The following is a 17,186-nucleotide window of genomic DNA, read 5'->3' on the forward strand; positions in this document are numbered from 1 at the left end:
TCCTTAGATGTTGTTATATTTATTATCATTATCATTATAATTATTTTAATTACACCAGTTTTAATTACACCAGCACAACAATTCTCGTTTCTGTGTTTGTGTTATTATCATTGTCACCACAGTTGTGAAGTCATTTGCATGTTTGGGTACTTTGGCAAATCGAGGTTGTTAGAGTAAATCAATAATAACCAATGGCCTGGGACACATCCCTGAGGAAAATCTACCGGATTATGGTGTCATTAATTTTAACAGTGTGGAAAATTCAAAAGCCAGTGCCACACAGATAAAACGCAAATGTTCAAATAGGACAAACAAATAGGTCTTTACTTTTCTCTCTGAAAAGAATGTGAGAAGATTTCAAAGGCTGTTGTTTATAATGAGTCTTATTCACTGCTTCAACAACAGACCTCAATATGCAAATTAGAGTGCTGTCTAATTGGTAGTTTGTGTGAGATTGTGGATATTTGAGATTCAGGTGATCAAAAGCTTCACAACCACAGATGTTTCTGTAAGGATCCAGGAATCGGTGCTTTGAGAATACAGGGTGCAAATACAGAAGTCTGAAAAGTGGGCATTTACTCACCCAGGTGCAGCTAGAGCTCAAGATGAAGTGAAAGAATGAAGCAGGTTAGTGGGTAGTGTTTAGCATATGTGATCAGACCATCATGACTTCTTAACACTGTTTGAGTTAACACTTCTCTATGTTTGCATAGCAACAAGGAGGCCATTTGGACATCATCAGTGATGTCTTACATTTAGCTGATATGCTGAGCTCTTGCATTAAGCCCATTTGGCTGTTAGCTGGTTTTCAAGTTCTTATTCTCATAATTAGTTGTCTCTTTATAATTAGTGACTTTCTGAAAGTTTTTGAGTTACCAAGAGATACAGTACCATGCTAATCACATGAGCTAGTTTTTGAGTTACCAAGAGACACAGTACCATGCTAATCACATGAGCTAGTTTTTGAATTACCAAGAGAGACAGTACCATGCTAATCACATGAGCTAGTTTTTGAGTTACCAAGAGACACAGTACCATAATAATCACATGAGCTAGTTTTTGAGTTACCAAGAGAGGCAGTACCATGCTAATCACATGAGCTAGTTTTTGAGTTACCAAGAGACACAGTACCATGCTAATCACATGAGCTAGTTTTTTGAGTTACCAAGAGAGGCAGTACCATAAGAATCACATGAGCTAGTTTTTGAGTTACCAAGAGAGGCAGTACCATGCTAATCACATGAGCTAGTTTTTGAGTTACCAAGAGACACAGTACCATGCTAATCACATGAGCTAGTTTTTTGAGTTACCAAGAGAGGCAGTACCATGCTAATCACATGAGCTAGTTTTTTGAGTTACCAAGAGACACAATACCATGCTAATCACATGAGCAAGTTTTTGCATATTTTATGCATGGCACTGGCATCTTGTGAATAGGGAGTGTTTTGGAGGGACTGATGATACCTTGAAACCGTAAGCATGACTCTTGTCTCCTTGCCAACAGAACTCACAGCATGTGAATGCTAAATTCTGTACTTAATTATACGCTGTTGCTTTCATTAGATAGATTCTTAATGTTTTAATTTATGTCTGTTTAATTAATCTTGTCGGTTTTAATAACCAGCTCTATTAATTTAACAAGGGAGAATGACGCATAACTATTAACATAAAGGTAGCAGCGTTACTGTATGGAAAATGCATGTCTCCAAAAGAAACACTGGCCCTGCCTTAGACTGGGGCACATGTCTGAGTTCTCAAAGGAACACTGATGCAAAATTTTTGTACCGTTTTCACTTGGCAAAAGAATTGCATGCTGCAACCATTGGTCTTCTGGTAAATTCTCTTTTGAAAAAGACAGTGTCTGAAATGTAATGTGGTTTTGTGAGTGACTTGTTGTCCACTTTAAAGAGCACTGCAGTATTTCATGTGGATTATGACCTTGGGTAAAAATACAAGAATATCATGTATCATACTGGTGCTATCAACTGAGATTTAAAAGCTCTTGCTAAGAATCATCAAATCTCAGGAGAGTGTTTGAAAATCCTCAATGTAATGATCCCTGGCATCTTAGGGAGTTCAAAGTAAATTGGCTAGGGTTATAAAGCACATCTTCTCACTGATCAAAATAGAGAAATCAGCCAGCTATGCTAAATAGAATTTTCATCACTGCTCAACCAGTGCCACAAATAGGTTATCGTGGATAATTACTGTGTAGCTTCATTACCTCCTTATCAAATTAGATTTCTCTTTCTCTTCAAGCTAGATTTGAGGCTGATTACAAATTTAACCATAAGCTCCTAGAAACTCATGAAAATGGAAAAGCATTTTGAAGTGGAATGGAAATTGCTTTCATTTCTTCCCTCTGTGTGGCTCCAACTTTTCTGCAGACCCAGACCACGTCGAGAGGAAAAGCACAGGGCAGAGTCAGCGTGGAACGCTGCTGGCTTTTTGCATGCATTTCAAAACAAATCACAGCAACTCATTATAAGGCTGCATGTGTGTCAGCCATGATAGTGGTTTAATGTTGATGAGTGCAGAGAGGGTTCAGGCCAAGTTGTGTCAGCGCTTCTCATTGAGATCTTTTCTCACACGTTCCCTTGTCCAGTGCCCCTTCAAATTGAGTAATACTCCCAAGTTGCTGTTTTCATATTTCTAAGGCCATAGCAGACACTGCTGAATATTTTATTGTTTTTATACACCACATTTAGTTGAGAGCTGCAGTATTTCACAAGGCTGTCTCGGTGACGACAGATTGCAGTGCTAATTTGTCACTGGCTGTCTCTGGTTGGTTACTGGCTCGCACAGTGATTCAAGGTCAGACCGACAGGCATGTCACAGCTGGAGCTGCTGAGGACTGCCCAGGTCTACTGCTGCAAGACAGAGTGATGAAACAGGGGGAAAGATAGGAGAGGGGACCGTGGGCAAGCCAAGAGGGGAATTATAGAAAACAGCCCAGCTTCATGTGAATCTTCGTGGAGAAAATTAAAGTTTTTGACCTTAGACCACTCAGTATGTGCTTGCGTGTACATGCTGTGTGAGAGTACAGATCCCCTGGGTATATATTTACTGTAATGCCTTCCAAAAAGAGGATTTCTTCAACAGTGTATTGACTGTCGAGGTTCAGGGTGACCCAGGAATATCTAGAAACAAATACAGTTTGGTCAGTACATTTTCAGTCAAACCATTTGGCATTCTGCAGCTTTATCATGTCTGGACTGTGTCTTTTGAAGGAGGTAAACATACTGATTAAAAGCATTCAAGGTTGTAGATTTACCTGATGATAATAAACACCCAAACATATTATGTTGGTCTTGGCCTCTTTTGTCAGTTCTGTGATTAGCAGATTTTTGTGAACCTGCAGTATATCTTGCTTCATGGTCACATCATGCACTAATTGCTGTGTTGCTTTAAAAGGGGGAGAGACAGGCCACGTACGGGGGTGCCTGTGGTAAAATGCAGCAATCACGCGTTGTGTGGAAAGTGAAGAAAAGTAATGAAGTACATCTTCACCCACTGCCGTGTTTCAAACAAGGAGACTCGAGAGGCTCTGGAGCCATTTCACAGACGATTTCTTAAATAGGAAGAAAACGGATAATTTGCGATTGGAGTGGGCACAGCTGCGTGTGGTAGAGGATCTCCATCAGGAGCGCGCTGTCTGAATGTGAAGGCAGGGATGAAAGAGCCCACTACCTGCCTGGAAAACCTACACACAGCTGGATAACAGGTGGGGGTAAACACTCTCCCCCCTTTGGATGGTGGTGGCTGGACGTAAGGATGATGCAATGCGCTTCTGCTTCGAGGTTGAGGAAGAATTTCATATGGTCTTTCGACGTTTATTTATCCAGTGAGATATCCCATGACCCCCTTACATTCAGCGCAATTTGTACACATGCGCTTGCCTAGAGGAGTTGGATCAGAACCGTTTGTTTGGTGATTGTTCTGTCGCGCCTTCCTGAGTCAACCCAAAGTGGAGGCTGCAATAAGCCTGTCCAGCTCACGACAGCCATCCACGGTAAACATTACAGCTGACATTCAAGATGTCTAACTTAATAATTCAGTTGCAAAAATGTCATGCATATGTTATCCGCCTGCTTTGTGTACATATATATGTAGTGCTGTTTCAAAGGTGCTAAATTGCATATATTTGGTCATTCACTTGACGTAGTGTCTTTGTTACTGCAGGGAAAACGTTAATGTCGCAGTGTTTTGCTGCCTATCAATTAATGAATGATAAATTTTGCATTGAACATAAAAAAGAAAATATTATATGTAAACTATTGGGTAATTGAAACAATATATTGAATGTATAAATATTAAGGTAAAGGTTATGATCACCATTATGAATAAATGTATGAATGGGGAAAAGGTAAAACGTGAAAAGATATGGTACCTGAATGAAAATCATGTTCCACTGGGCAAAGATACAAGATACTGATTATCCACTTCCCTGGAACATTCAGACCAAGCGCCTGACACAGAAAACAAGCAAGATAGACAATCCCTATGAATTTTACATAGGAACATCCCACCAGTACACCTGTGTCCACCTGATGTGTGTAGTGGTAGATCCTCAGGTAGATGCAGCAGTCTGTGCTGCTGATGACTGATGGATGATAGGGCAGTCGGTCACTGAAATGTGTTTTAAAGTAAATATTGAATCACTTTAGCCTGAGAGCATTTTAATGAACCACTTTTATTTTGAAGTAATTCTCAACTGGAGTGTGTCTACTTCAGCTGAACTACAGGGCTTTAGCACTTTTCCCAACACTTACTGTGAATGTCATGGATTCGGTTTCTTGGCATCTGCCAGCACGAGCACCAGTTGTTTTCGACCACATTTAAATGCTAGATGGTGTAAGCAGCAGGATGGGATGAAGTAATAAAAAAATATAATAAAAGTTTGACACCACATAACAATACCTCCATGAATTTGAAATGTAATTGAGTTGCAGTCAGCATGATCACAGCCAATTAAACTGAATGCAGCCTGTTTAAAGAGTTAGTTAAACTTTGAAGAAAACACAAATGTTACATTTGTCACATTTAATGTTAGTTCAAACCTTTGATAACGGATCACCCATGAAACCACACACAGCTACACTGTCAGAAAAAAGCCAGATAATTGGCTTAAAACCTCTCCCACTGCTTCGCAGAGAGCAGCTTTACTCTCTGTCTTTTATAGGCAGCTATTATTGACTTTCAAATCAGACTCGACGGTTCCGTGCTAGACAGGTCAGCTAATAGGCTGTGACCCAGAGATAAGAAGAAGTTTCATTTTCACTGGAGAGGAGGGGGAGCTCACCACACCTCTAATAACCATCATGGCGCCTCTATAATTTGCAAGAGAAACAAAGCAATCAACAGTTTGCAACACATCATAATGCAGTCATTAATCTTTGGCCGATGGAATGGACTAATTATTTGGAATTGCTGTGGTCAGTGCGATGCAGAGCATGATCCACTGTCCATTTGCCGGAAAGGAGCAGAGATTGAAGTCATTGTGTGGGCAAAATACTGTTCCCCTGTAGACCCAGTGCAATTACTCTTCACTCCCCACGCTGTTTTATCTGCTCCCTCATACATCAAAGCAATAACTTCTTCAAAAGGCCAGCCTAGGCACAGCTCTCTGCAGGCTGCTTTATGGATCAGCTTTGGGAGGCTCTGTCAAGACATATTATCTTGGAGAATTAATAAGACAAAAATACTTTGCCTAGCACAAGCAACTCCAGGACTATTTGGCTCTGAAGAAATGTCACCTCAGCTTGTCCTGTAGTCATCATTTCAGCAGCGCTGTGCTATTGTGCTGCTCTCAGTCCAGCGGACCGTGGTCTTGGGTCAGAGCCATTACAACAGTCATGCTCTGCCACGTCACTTAATTACATAAAAGGTTAAGGTAATCAAAGTAATTGCAGTGTCAGTTACATAATCCCTTTTAAGAGGTAAAACTGAAAAAAATAGTATAATAAATAAATAAATAAACAAATGCCATTTTGTCACTATTTTTTGCATATTTTACAAGTATTTCAAAGAATACACGAAGAAGCTGAACGCCAATTCTTCCCCATTATGGCTTTACAGCTACTTGTTTTCAATAGGAAGAATCCCAAAAACCACACCGGCAACAGCAATTAATATCAAGGGCATTTTGAGCATAAAATTGCAACGGGTGACAAGCTAAAAGGCTCCCTTGACAAAGAAGGAGTGTCCGAATTGTCCCAGGGAGGGGGGATAAATTACAGTCACTGGACGTCTCTCCCTCCCTGACGGCCGCTGCCTGGCTGGCTGTCCCGCTCGTCCGTGGGACCTTGCGCGCCGCTGTGATTGGGGACGGGTGACACTGACAGTGGCCCATTTTGTCAAAGCACTGCTGTCACAGCGTGTTCTGATGCTTGGTAAAAATAATTCCCCTTGTTCCACTTCTGAAGGTTTCGAATAAATATGGGTTCATAGTGGATGCAGTTGCTCTCAGCTGCGTGGTCACTGTGAGGCAAAGCTCGTCTGTTGGGTAGAGAAATGCCAAATGGACAGGTGTTTAAGATGATGGCTTTTAAAGAAGGATGATGCACACAAATAGTGACAACGCCTCCAAGCTTATCTATGTAGGTTGGGAGCGGTTTTTAAATTCCAAGACTAACCTTGGGGAGAGAATGACTCATTGCTCTCCAGGACACAATTAAACCCGTCTTAGAGTGTACGTGTGTGTGCGTGTTTATACAGTATGTGTGAAGGTCTTCTGCTGCAGCCTTAAATTATGGTGCCACTCTATGTGCTTGTAATTGATGCCTTACACTTATTTGCCGTATGAATACGCTGTTGTCTTTAACAGGTGGAATTGGCGTAATTCTTTACCATTATTGATTTGTTACTGTCTCACAAGCGTGACTAATGAAGGCGATTAAGGGGTCTATTTTCTTGATGATACAGACATTAAGGATACCACTGGGAAGAGGTTGCAAGCAAAAGCAACAGATGGGTTTAGTTCATCTTTGCAATTGATGTGCTTCTCTCTTTCACACGCTCTCTCTCTCACTCTTTGTCTCTCTCTCACTCTTTCTCTCTCTCAATCTGTCTCTGTTTCTCTTTCACTGTCTCTCTCTTTAGCTCCCATCTATCTACCTGTCTATCTAGTACTGTATAACTGAAGCCCCACTGCAATTGAAGATTAAATCTTACATTGTCTTGGACCATGACTTTAGTGCAGTTTAAAGGAATGTAATAAAACCTTCCCTTGTAAAAAAAAAAAAAAAAACCATGGACTGAATTCTAGAATATTCCTAATGGAGATATATACACACACTATACTGCCAATAGTATTCACTCACCTTCCTTGACTCGCATATGAGCTTTAGTGACATCCCATTCCTAATCCCTAATCCATAGGGTTCAATATGACGTTGGTTCACCCTTTGCAGCTTGAACAGCTTCAACTCTTCTGGGAAGGCTGTCCACAAGGTTTAGGAGTGTGTTTATGGGGATTTTTGACCATTCTTCCAGAAGCGCATTTGTGAGGTCACATACTGATGTTGGACGAGAAGACCTGGCTCTCAGTTTCCACTCTAATTCATCCCAAAGGTGTTCTATCGTGTTTGTGTTCTATCGGACTCTGTGCAGGCCAGTCAAGTTCATCCACACCAGACTCTGCCATCCATGTCTTTATGGACTTTGCTTTGTGCACTGGTGAACAGTCATGTTGGAAGAGGAAGGGGCCAGCTCCAAACCGTTCCCACAAAGTTGGCATGGAATTGTCCAAAATATCTTGGTATGCTGAAGCATTCAGGGTTCCTTTCACTGGAACTAAGGGGCCAAGCCCAGCTCCTGAAAAACAACCCCACACCATAATCCCCCCTCCACCAAACTTTACACTTGGCACAATGCAGTCAGACAAGTACCACTACATCTGATGCTTTACATTGCATCTGGTGATGTATAGCTTGGATGCAGCTGCTCGACTATGGAAACCCATTCCATGAAGCTCTCTGCGCACTGTTCTTGATCTAATCTGAAGGCCACACAAAGTTTGGATGTCTGTAGTGACTGACTCTGCAGAAAGTCGGTGACCTCTTTGCACTATGCGCTTCAGCATATGCTGACCCCGCTGCGTCAGTTTACGTGGCCTACCACTTCATGGCTGAGTTGCTGTCATTCCCAAATACTTTCTTATAATACAGCTGACAGTTGACTGGAATATTTAGGTGTGAGGAAATTTCACGACTGGATTTGTTGCACAGGTGGCATCCTATCACAGTTCCACGCTGGAATTCACTGAGCTCCTGAGAGTGACCCATTCTTTCACAAATTTCACAAATATATATAGGTACACCTTGCCTGTACTGGGTTGGACTCTTTTTGCCTTCAGAACTGCCTTAATCCTTTGTAGCATAGATTCAACAAGGTACTGGAAACATTCCTCAGAGAGTCTGTTCCATATTGATATGAGAGCATCACGCAGTTGCTGCAGATTTGTCGGCTGCACATCCATGATGTGAATCTCCTGTTCCACCACATCCCAAAGGTGCTCTATTGGATTGAGATCTGGTGACTGTGGAGGCCATTCGTGTGGAGTGAACTCATTGTCGTGTCCAAGAAACCAATCTGAGATGATTCACGCTATATGACATGGCATGGCTTGCTGGAAGTAGCCATCAGAAGATGGGTACACTGTGGTCATAAAGGGATGGACATGGTCAGCAACAATACTTAGGTAGGCTGTGGCACTGACACAATGCTCAATTGGTACTAATGGGCCCAAAGTGTGGCAGGAATATGTCCCCCACACCATAGTACCACCACCACCAGCCTGAACTGTTGATACAAGGCAGGATGGATCCATGCTGTCATGTTGTTGATGCCAAATCCTGACCTTACCATCTGAATGTTGCAGCAGAAATCGAGACTCATCAGACCAGGCAACATCTTTCCAATCTTCTATTTTGGTGAGCCTGTGTGAATTGTAGCTTCAGCTGTTCTTAGCTGACAGGAGTGGCACCCAGTGTGGTCTTCTGCTGCTGTAGCCCATCTGCCTCAAAGTTCAAGGTTGTAACTCGGTTGTAACTACTGGTTATTTGAGTTACTGTTGCTGTTCTATCAGCTCGAACCAGTCTCGCCATTCTCCTTTGACCTCTGACATCAACAAGGCATTTGCTCCCACAAAACTGCCACTCACTGGATATTTTCTGTTTTTCGGACCATTCTCTGTAAACCCTAGAGATGGTTGTGCGTGAAAATCCCAGTAGTTTCTGAAATACTCATAACAGCTTGTATGCTAATAACAACCATGCCACGTTCAAAGTCACTTAAATCACCCCCATTCTGATGCTCGGTTTGAACTGCAGCAGATCGTCTTGGCCATGTCTACATGCCTAAATGCATTGAGTTGCTGCCATGTAATTGGCTAATTCGACATTTGTGTTAATGAGCAGTTGGACAGGTGTACCTAATAAAGTGGCTGGTGAGTGTATATTCTTATATATAAGTGAAGAAAACGTGCAAGCTCCTACACTGGGAAACATTGGAAGCTGTTTGTGTGGAAGGTATGATAGTGAAAACACAGAAAGGTAAAACCTAAGATTTAGGGTAAAGCTGTTTGTTCAGAAAGGCAGCGGTTTAATGTGGAAATTTTTGTTTTAACCTACTATATTTAACCTCAAAATTGATGTTATACCTTTAGTATAGCCTCTAGTTTTACAGGTATACCCTTTATTTTTACAGGTATACCCTTTAGTTTTACAGGTCCAACTATTTTGTTCTCTATTTCCTAACTTGAGGTTTTTAACCTGTGTGTATTAAACTGAATATGTCACTATAATCACCACACTTTTCCCCATACATTGCAGTCCAGAGGTAACTAGGCAACGATATCTTTTTCTCTTGTGAGTCTTTGCTCTTGCATGTTGGAAGTAAAATTAAACAATAAACAACCAAAATGTCACTTTTAAATTGAAGGTATTTATGTTATTCCAGCCATATTCTGTATACATAAAATCCTTTGGTTTAAACAGGTCTGCCATTTCAGGAAACCATAAATAATTGGACAAAACTGTAAAATAAAGGGTTACAAATCCTTGAAAGAATGATTACAGCTAGTGCCCCTCAGACATCACCACACGCTGTATATCTTCCTTGCTCTACTGGGCTTGTAAAGTTGTCATTCTCAGTTCCTTCTTGTTTTTACTTTCTTGTTTTTATTCTGTCTTGTCTACAGGAAGTGAAATGGATGCTCCGTGCGATTTTGGTTGGGTAACTAGTAACTACCATGGCCAGGCTGCTTACTGGAACAAGCTTTTGGGTTACTGGTACAGGTTTTGGCTTAGTTGATTTAGCAGAATGTTTGAAGTCTGCTGGTAGGTGAAAAACCATACACTGAGTCATATGGTCAATGAAGACTAGCAAGATTCACTGGCTGTACTGCATATGCTTTACAAATTGCATGGTATACATTTGTACCTAATTAGTAATGTTCTATTCATTACTGTCATTGAAAAATTATCTATGTTTTTGTCCGAACTTGTTCGGACTGCTATAATGCCTTGTTCAACTGTCTATTCTGAGAGAGGTGGCTCGTCTGTGGTTCACAGAGAGCAGTGCAGTGCTGGCCTCTCGCCACTGCTTACCTGGGACCTACCAAATCGATTTAAAAATTTTTGTGCTTACCTGTCAAGCTTTTCATAATGAGGCTCATGACTGAATTCATATGTCCTCTTCAAAATGTATGAAGTCAGGTTTTATTAGATGTCCCCCACACTCAGCTACCATCAAAGGGCCTGTGAAGCTCCGCCCCCTAACCTAATCATTTCTGCCTTCTGACATCATACACTCGTATAAAAAAAAAAAAAAAAAAGTTTAAAGACATGTTTGTAATTGTCTTTCAATGGCTCTTAATATATGTGTGTTTTATGTGTGTATTTTAGTATTTTCTGGGAACATTGTTGAATATAGAATTTTATTGTATTGTCTCTGTATCGTATAGTATTTGTGAGCCTTTTTGAAAAGCACTTTGAGACTTGTTCTAGAAAATTGCTGTCTAAATACAGGTTTACTTACACTTGCTCTGTGATCACCTTTGTTTCTCTTCACACATTCCTCATTCTGTCTCTGTTACAGGCTTTATGGTGGCAAAAGCGCATGCATTGAATTACAAAGTGCAGATTTTCAAACACCGCAAGCCTTCATTCTGTAGGTTAATTCTACAATCTGTTCATCCTAGAATATCTTTGTTTATTTTTTTGATGAAGTGACTTTGGGGTTTAGTAGAGGTCTCTAGTACACCCTTTTGTCTTTTGACACATGTAATGTTTTAGCTATTACAATAGTTTCAGCTTCATGGTGGTTTAACTTATTGTCCTTTATTGCTGTTAAAAGTTGTATTTGAAATAACAGCAGTGTGCTCCATATGGATGTAGATCAAAGAGTCAGTTCTGGTACAAACTGGTCCTATGTATAAAGGTGCTGTGGATTCTATTCTATATGATTCAGAAGCAAAACAACAAAATGGAGGCATTTTAAAATCACTTTACATTATGACCTCTTAAAACCAGGTTTCCCAATTGCTCTTATTTCTTTGGTGTAACATGGTCAAATTCTGACAGTCACTCTTTGTCCCTACAGGTTTGAGAGACTTGTTTAACCCTGTAGCTGAGCAACCGTTCCTGATCTGACCGAATCTCCCTGTTAGCATGACAACAATAGAACACGACTACTGTCAACATTAAAGGTTGTTAGCAGCTTAATTTAGCTGGATAGCTGCAAAAAAAATGAATATGATTAATTGGCTCACACAGGAAGTGCTTAGCTATTGCTTTTTGTCACCCGTTTAATAATGCACAATAATGTGCTCTAGAGAGCCACAGCAGTATAACAGTGGTAAGTAAGCAATAATACACGACAGACTGCACATTATTCTTTCAGCATTGCACCATATAGCACAGCAGTATAATATTGAACCTTTGCTATAATTACATATTGGCACTGTGGAAAAACAAGCAAAATAAACAAAAACAAGAAACATCATTACTGGTTTCAGGTTTCATTTGATAGCTTTTTTTAAAGACTGAACACAGAAATAAGCAGAGCCTTTTGGTCTGTAGCAGAGGACCCATAAATCCTTTGTTTAACTAAGTTCTGCTGCATGTAGCTGGTTTGCCAGGCACGTTTGCTTTAATACCAAACAATGCACGATTCTTCCTGTGTTGCTGTAGCTGCGGAGTAGCAGCTATTGCCATCCGTCAGTATGCTGTGCCTTGTGGCTACGTCAATTTTGCAATTTAATGGTTTAATATTACGTGTTGAAGTCAAGTCCGTGCTAGAACATGATTTGATAAAGCCATCTGCCTCAGAGAGGAGCAGCTCTGAGGTGTTGATTTAGTGCTGCGTGAGAAAGCGTTTCTTGGTTGCACTAGCTCACACCGTTCACGCTGGCCAGGAGACGCGTGCTGAAGGGCCACCACTCCTCTCTGGGAAACGGTGATGCTACATGACTTATGAACACGTTTCAAAGAGCATGCATCAAATCCGACCTCAGCTGGGAGAACTCCCTACATGAGAGTATAAATTCACCTGCAATTCTGTGATGCGCCATCTCATTTAATTATTTATATTACAAGCACGGGGAACACCTGAAACAAAACAGATTTGACAAGGAGGAACAGAAAGGGAGGGAAGGCCTCCGAAGTGTTTCTGCTTGGAATTGTGGGTGGCATCTTGCTATGACTGACATACCCCTGCTTGTGTGTAAAAATACACCACATACAGGAATGGGAAAGAGAGGTAGTGGGTAAAAAAAACATAAAACCTGCTGGTGATGAGGGTGGAGGAGAATAACTCAGAGGTGGAGGGCAAAGATGTGGTTATGGACATTCTGTGGAATTTGATTAATTCAATAAGTACATTTGTTTATTTTCACTGGGAGTCTGCAGAAAAGCACCATTAACCATTGGTTCTTGACAGTTATTTACTCCATGTGTGGCAACTGATACACTTGGATTTGAAAAACGTCTTGTATAGTCATGATATAAACCTTCTCTGTAAGTCATGATATAGACTTTCTGTTTGTAAGTCTGTTTGATGATCTCATTTTCGCACTTTCAGCGTCTGCAGTGTATGTGTGAGAGACAGATAGCGAGGATAAGCAAAATAAATTGATAGATTGAGTCTCTGTAAAAGGGTTCTGAACATGAACAGGATGACAGCACGGTTTAACAAATCATTTGCAACGCATTTTACAGAGAAAAAAATGTGTCTAGATTGAAATAATTTTTAATGAAAACCTTTTACGGTAATTTAGGTTTCACATATTTCAATAGCCTAGGAAGGACAGGGAGCTTTTAATTCAAGCTTTTAATTCAAGTTTTAAGGGCAAATTTAATGTATCATTGCCTCAGTTTTAAGCATGGCCTATGCATTATGCTTATAGGTTTATGTCTCTGTAGAATGAAGTTTTGGAAATGTCAGGTCGCTGGTCCGTGCGAGGCTGAGACAGAGACAGCGGAGACATGTCTCTGTCTCAGGGACAGCGTGGAGGACGCTCCGATGCCGGCCGCACAACAGCAGCGCCCCCTGTCACATCAAACACAGGAGGAAATAACTGATGCAAGTCGTTTTAAATGCAAAGGACGATGAGAGTTCTGAGAGTTAAATCGAGCCCTGGCCACGATTCAAAGCTCCTTCCATTTCATCTCGGTGCCAGCCACTTAACCAGATGTCCGGCAACATGCCGCCATTCGCTGGCTGCCTTTGTGATGCTTGCCAAAGGCTGCGGGAATTGTTGAAAAATAGCCCTCATCTGAGGCTGGGCCTCCCCCCTCCGCGCCCTGCTGCTCTGGGCGGAGACGCAGCCCGCTGATGGATGGCGCGCCCAGTTGAGGAGCCACACCACCCTCCCCGTGCGGCTGGTGCTGACCGCCTCATGGAGAGTCCTGCAGAGGGGAGTGGGAGGGGGTTTCTTCATCCTCGCCCACCCACGCACTCTCCTCCTCCTCCTCCTCCTCGCCATCAAACCACATGAAAAGCCGGTGTCAAGGTCACAACAGAATGTGTCTTATGGGTTCTGCAGCTAGAAGAACTCGGAAGGCTGCAATCGCCATCAAGGACACCGGCGAATATTCTGTAGGGGGTATCAGAATTGAAATACCATGCCGGATAAGGTTGTTAATCAAACAGTAAATAGCAGCACCACTGGCTGGTGGGACTTTAACATGAAGAAGCTAAATTGGGATGGATGGACCATGCTCGTCTTGATCTCAGTGTCTATTATTCTTACTCCAGTGTTGTTGTTCTGGATACCAGGAGCATCATTAATCAACACACCAAAATAATGTCAGCAGCCTCATGTAGTCGGTAAGCAAGAGAGAGGGGTAGAGTCACTCCACTCTGATTAATTTGCTTCATTCCTGAGGACATGGCTAATTGTAAGATCCATTAACTTGTTACTTAGGCCTGAGTTATATTGGTCTGCCTGTCAATAGAATGCTCTTTATCTAGATAGGCTGCCCTTTCAATACCTGACATTATCAGGAAGACTGTGGCCTTCAGTTATACTGTTTGTTTCCAGTTATGACCGACTTCAGCACAAAACCTTGGTAATGAATCTTAATTGATCAATTTTATATTAAAGACATCGCCCGCTATAGTTATCGCTTTACTTGCAGACGCTAATTTAGAATGCTCTGTGTGAATGAATAGACCATATATATTTATTATAATATCTGAAAATGTTAAACTGTTAAAATTGTGATTTTTTTTTTTGCCCACATGATTTGATATGCTGTCATGTCTTTTATTCAAATTAATTCTCATCTCAGGAACAAAAGAAAATGAGATTTTGGAAGTCCCAAAAAGGAGTCCAAATAAATTGAAGGATTTTTGTTGACCCATGACCTTTACGTCTTCTTAGAAATGTGTTTTCCTCATCATTTTGTCATGGGACGTCTTGCAAATACGAACCAAACCCAAGTAGGAGTAAGAAAAAAATAGATTTTGGCAAATTGTAAAGTGAAGGGCGTGCTGTGGAGGTCTCGTCTCATCAGCGGACTCATTTCAGACAATAGATTGAGGTGCAGCGTGTGTACATGGCACGTGTGAGCGTGACGGCTAAACTGTGGAGGAAGGACAGTCTGCTGATGTGGTGAGGCCCCTGTGGTGATGTGGTGAGGCCCCTGTGGTGCTGTGGTGAGGCCCCTGTACTGATGTGGTGAGGCCCCTGTGGTGCTGTGGTGAGGCCCCTGTGGTGCTGTGGTGAGGCCCCTGTGGTGATGTGGTGAAGCCCCTGTGGTGATGTGGTGAGGCCCCCGTGGTGATGTGGTGAGGCCCCTGTGGTGTGGCCCCTGTGCTGCTGTGGTGAGGCCCCTGTGCTGCTGTGGTGAGGCCCCCGTGGTGATGTGGTGTGGCCCCCGTGGTGATGTGGTGAGGCCCCTGTGGTGTGGCCCCTGTGCTGCTGTGGTGAGGCCCCTTTGCTGCTGTGATGAGGCCCCCGTGGTGATGTGGTGTGGCCCCTGTGGTGATGAGGTGAGGCCCCTGTGGTGATGTGGTGAGGCCCCCGTGGTGATGTGGTGAGGCCCCTGTACTGATGTGGTGAGGCCCCTGTGCTGCTGTGGTGAGGCCCCCGTGGTGATGTGGTGTGGCCCCCGTGGTGATGTGGTGAGGCCCCTGTACTGATGTGGTGAGGCCCCTGTACTGATGTGGTGAGGCCCCTGTGGTGATGTGGTGAGGCCCCTGTGGTGATGTGGTGAGGCCCCCGTGGTGATGTGGTGAGGCCCCCGTGGTGATGTGGTGCAGGCCTTGTTTGGATGTGGGACCTCCACTAGAAGTTCCATCTCTGGCGTGCGTTCCGCTCCTTGCTGTGTGTGGTGCGGTAGATAAGCATATGGTGAATGGAGATACACATCACAGGCTTTTATGATTCCACTGAAGAGGTCAGCGTTAAAATCTAGGTAAATTGAACCAATTACCAGATGATTAAGGAAAGTACATATTTTTGTACACATATCCATCTGTAATCTAACAGGGCAGCGGTGTCATGGTGCGTCATGCAATGTTATTACACAGTTTGCAATGAAGGTGATATTACAGCAAATGCATTCTGCCCCAAATATTAATCTATGAACTTTAAGAGTATGTGAGTGACTTGTTTTATGACAGTACGAACAGTATTCAATTTGTTTTATGACAACACCATTAATGTAGGCTATGTACTCAAACTCTGGACTCAAGCCATACATGTATTCTTCATGATTGTGTTGAACCAACAAACTACAGCCTTTCATCATGCTGTTTAACTAACCAATCACATCCTTTTATTAATGTGTTAAACCAACAAATCACAGCGTTTTTATGCTCCACTGAAGAGTTGAATGATAAAGTCTGAGTAAACAACCAAACCAATTACCAGATGATTAAGGAAAGGTAACAGTCATTGTGCAAAGATAATGCGGTCTCACAGCTGCCGATTCAGAAGAATTAGCACGAACCTGCTCGTGTGAACAGTCCAGCGTGGTTGGTGTTACGGTATGGGTTGACTTCAGCAGTCTCTGCCTGGTGAAGTCTGGTGAGATCACACTGGTGAGGTTTAGCCCAGCTCCCAGCATGCCGAGCGTATGCTTCCTGTGCAGTCAAACCGTACAGGATGGTTCTGCTCATCCTCCGCCGGCTCTTCCCACAAACAAAGCTGACTGAGGGAGGCAGCGTTTGGGGAAAGGTCAGCTCACGTCTGCCGTAGAGCCGCGGGGCGACGCGGGGAGAGAGGACGGCCTTTGTGAGAGCGGCAGATACGTTTCCGCTCGTGGCTAGTGTGCGGTTTTCTTGGCGCCTCACTCCCGCGTGTTCGCTCGTTAACCTCTCCCGGGCAGCAAGGACGTAGGGGCGGTCCTCCGAGCTGCGGCGCTGGAGCAGGGCTCGAGTCACGGGGAGCTGAAGAGCTCGGACACCTCTCGCCTCCCTCTCCTCCTCACTCGTGGAGCAGATCAGGAGAAAATGGCACATGATCCTGATTAAAGGAGGTGAGATGATGGGGCGATGTGGGCCGTAGTGACCTTTGGAGTTGTGCAGTTTAGTAGAAGTATCAGAACAGCGGTGGGGTCTAAAGGCCATTGGTTGTACTTTACATCCCTCCATGGCACATTATGTTTCACGGGGAATAAGTAGGACACTGTTTCCAAGTTTTGCTTGTCACTTAGCAATTGTCACTTAGCTGGAAT

General features: G+C 42.8%; 1 long non-coding RNA gene across 1 annotated transcript in view; it reads left to right on the forward strand.

The window, feature by feature from the left end:
- The first annotated feature begins 386 nt into the window (after nucleotides 1-386).
- LOC143481985 (uncharacterized) overlaps nucleotides 387-17,186 on the forward strand; it is a 38,932-nt gene continuing 22,132 nt past the window's right edge. Inside the window, exon 1 of the long non-coding RNA XR_013122117.1 lies at nucleotides 387-627. This is a non-coding gene — a long non-coding RNA (uncharacterized LOC143481985). The remainder of the gene's footprint in view (nucleotides 628-17,186) is intronic.

The sequence above is a fragment of the Brachyhypopomus gauderio genome, chromosome 18 (assembly GCF_052324685.1).
Source record: "Brachyhypopomus gauderio isolate BG-103 chromosome 18, BGAUD_0.2, whole genome shotgun sequence".
Taxonomy (NCBI): Eukaryota; Metazoa; Chordata; class Actinopteri; order Gymnotiformes; family Hypopomidae; genus Brachyhypopomus; species Brachyhypopomus gauderio.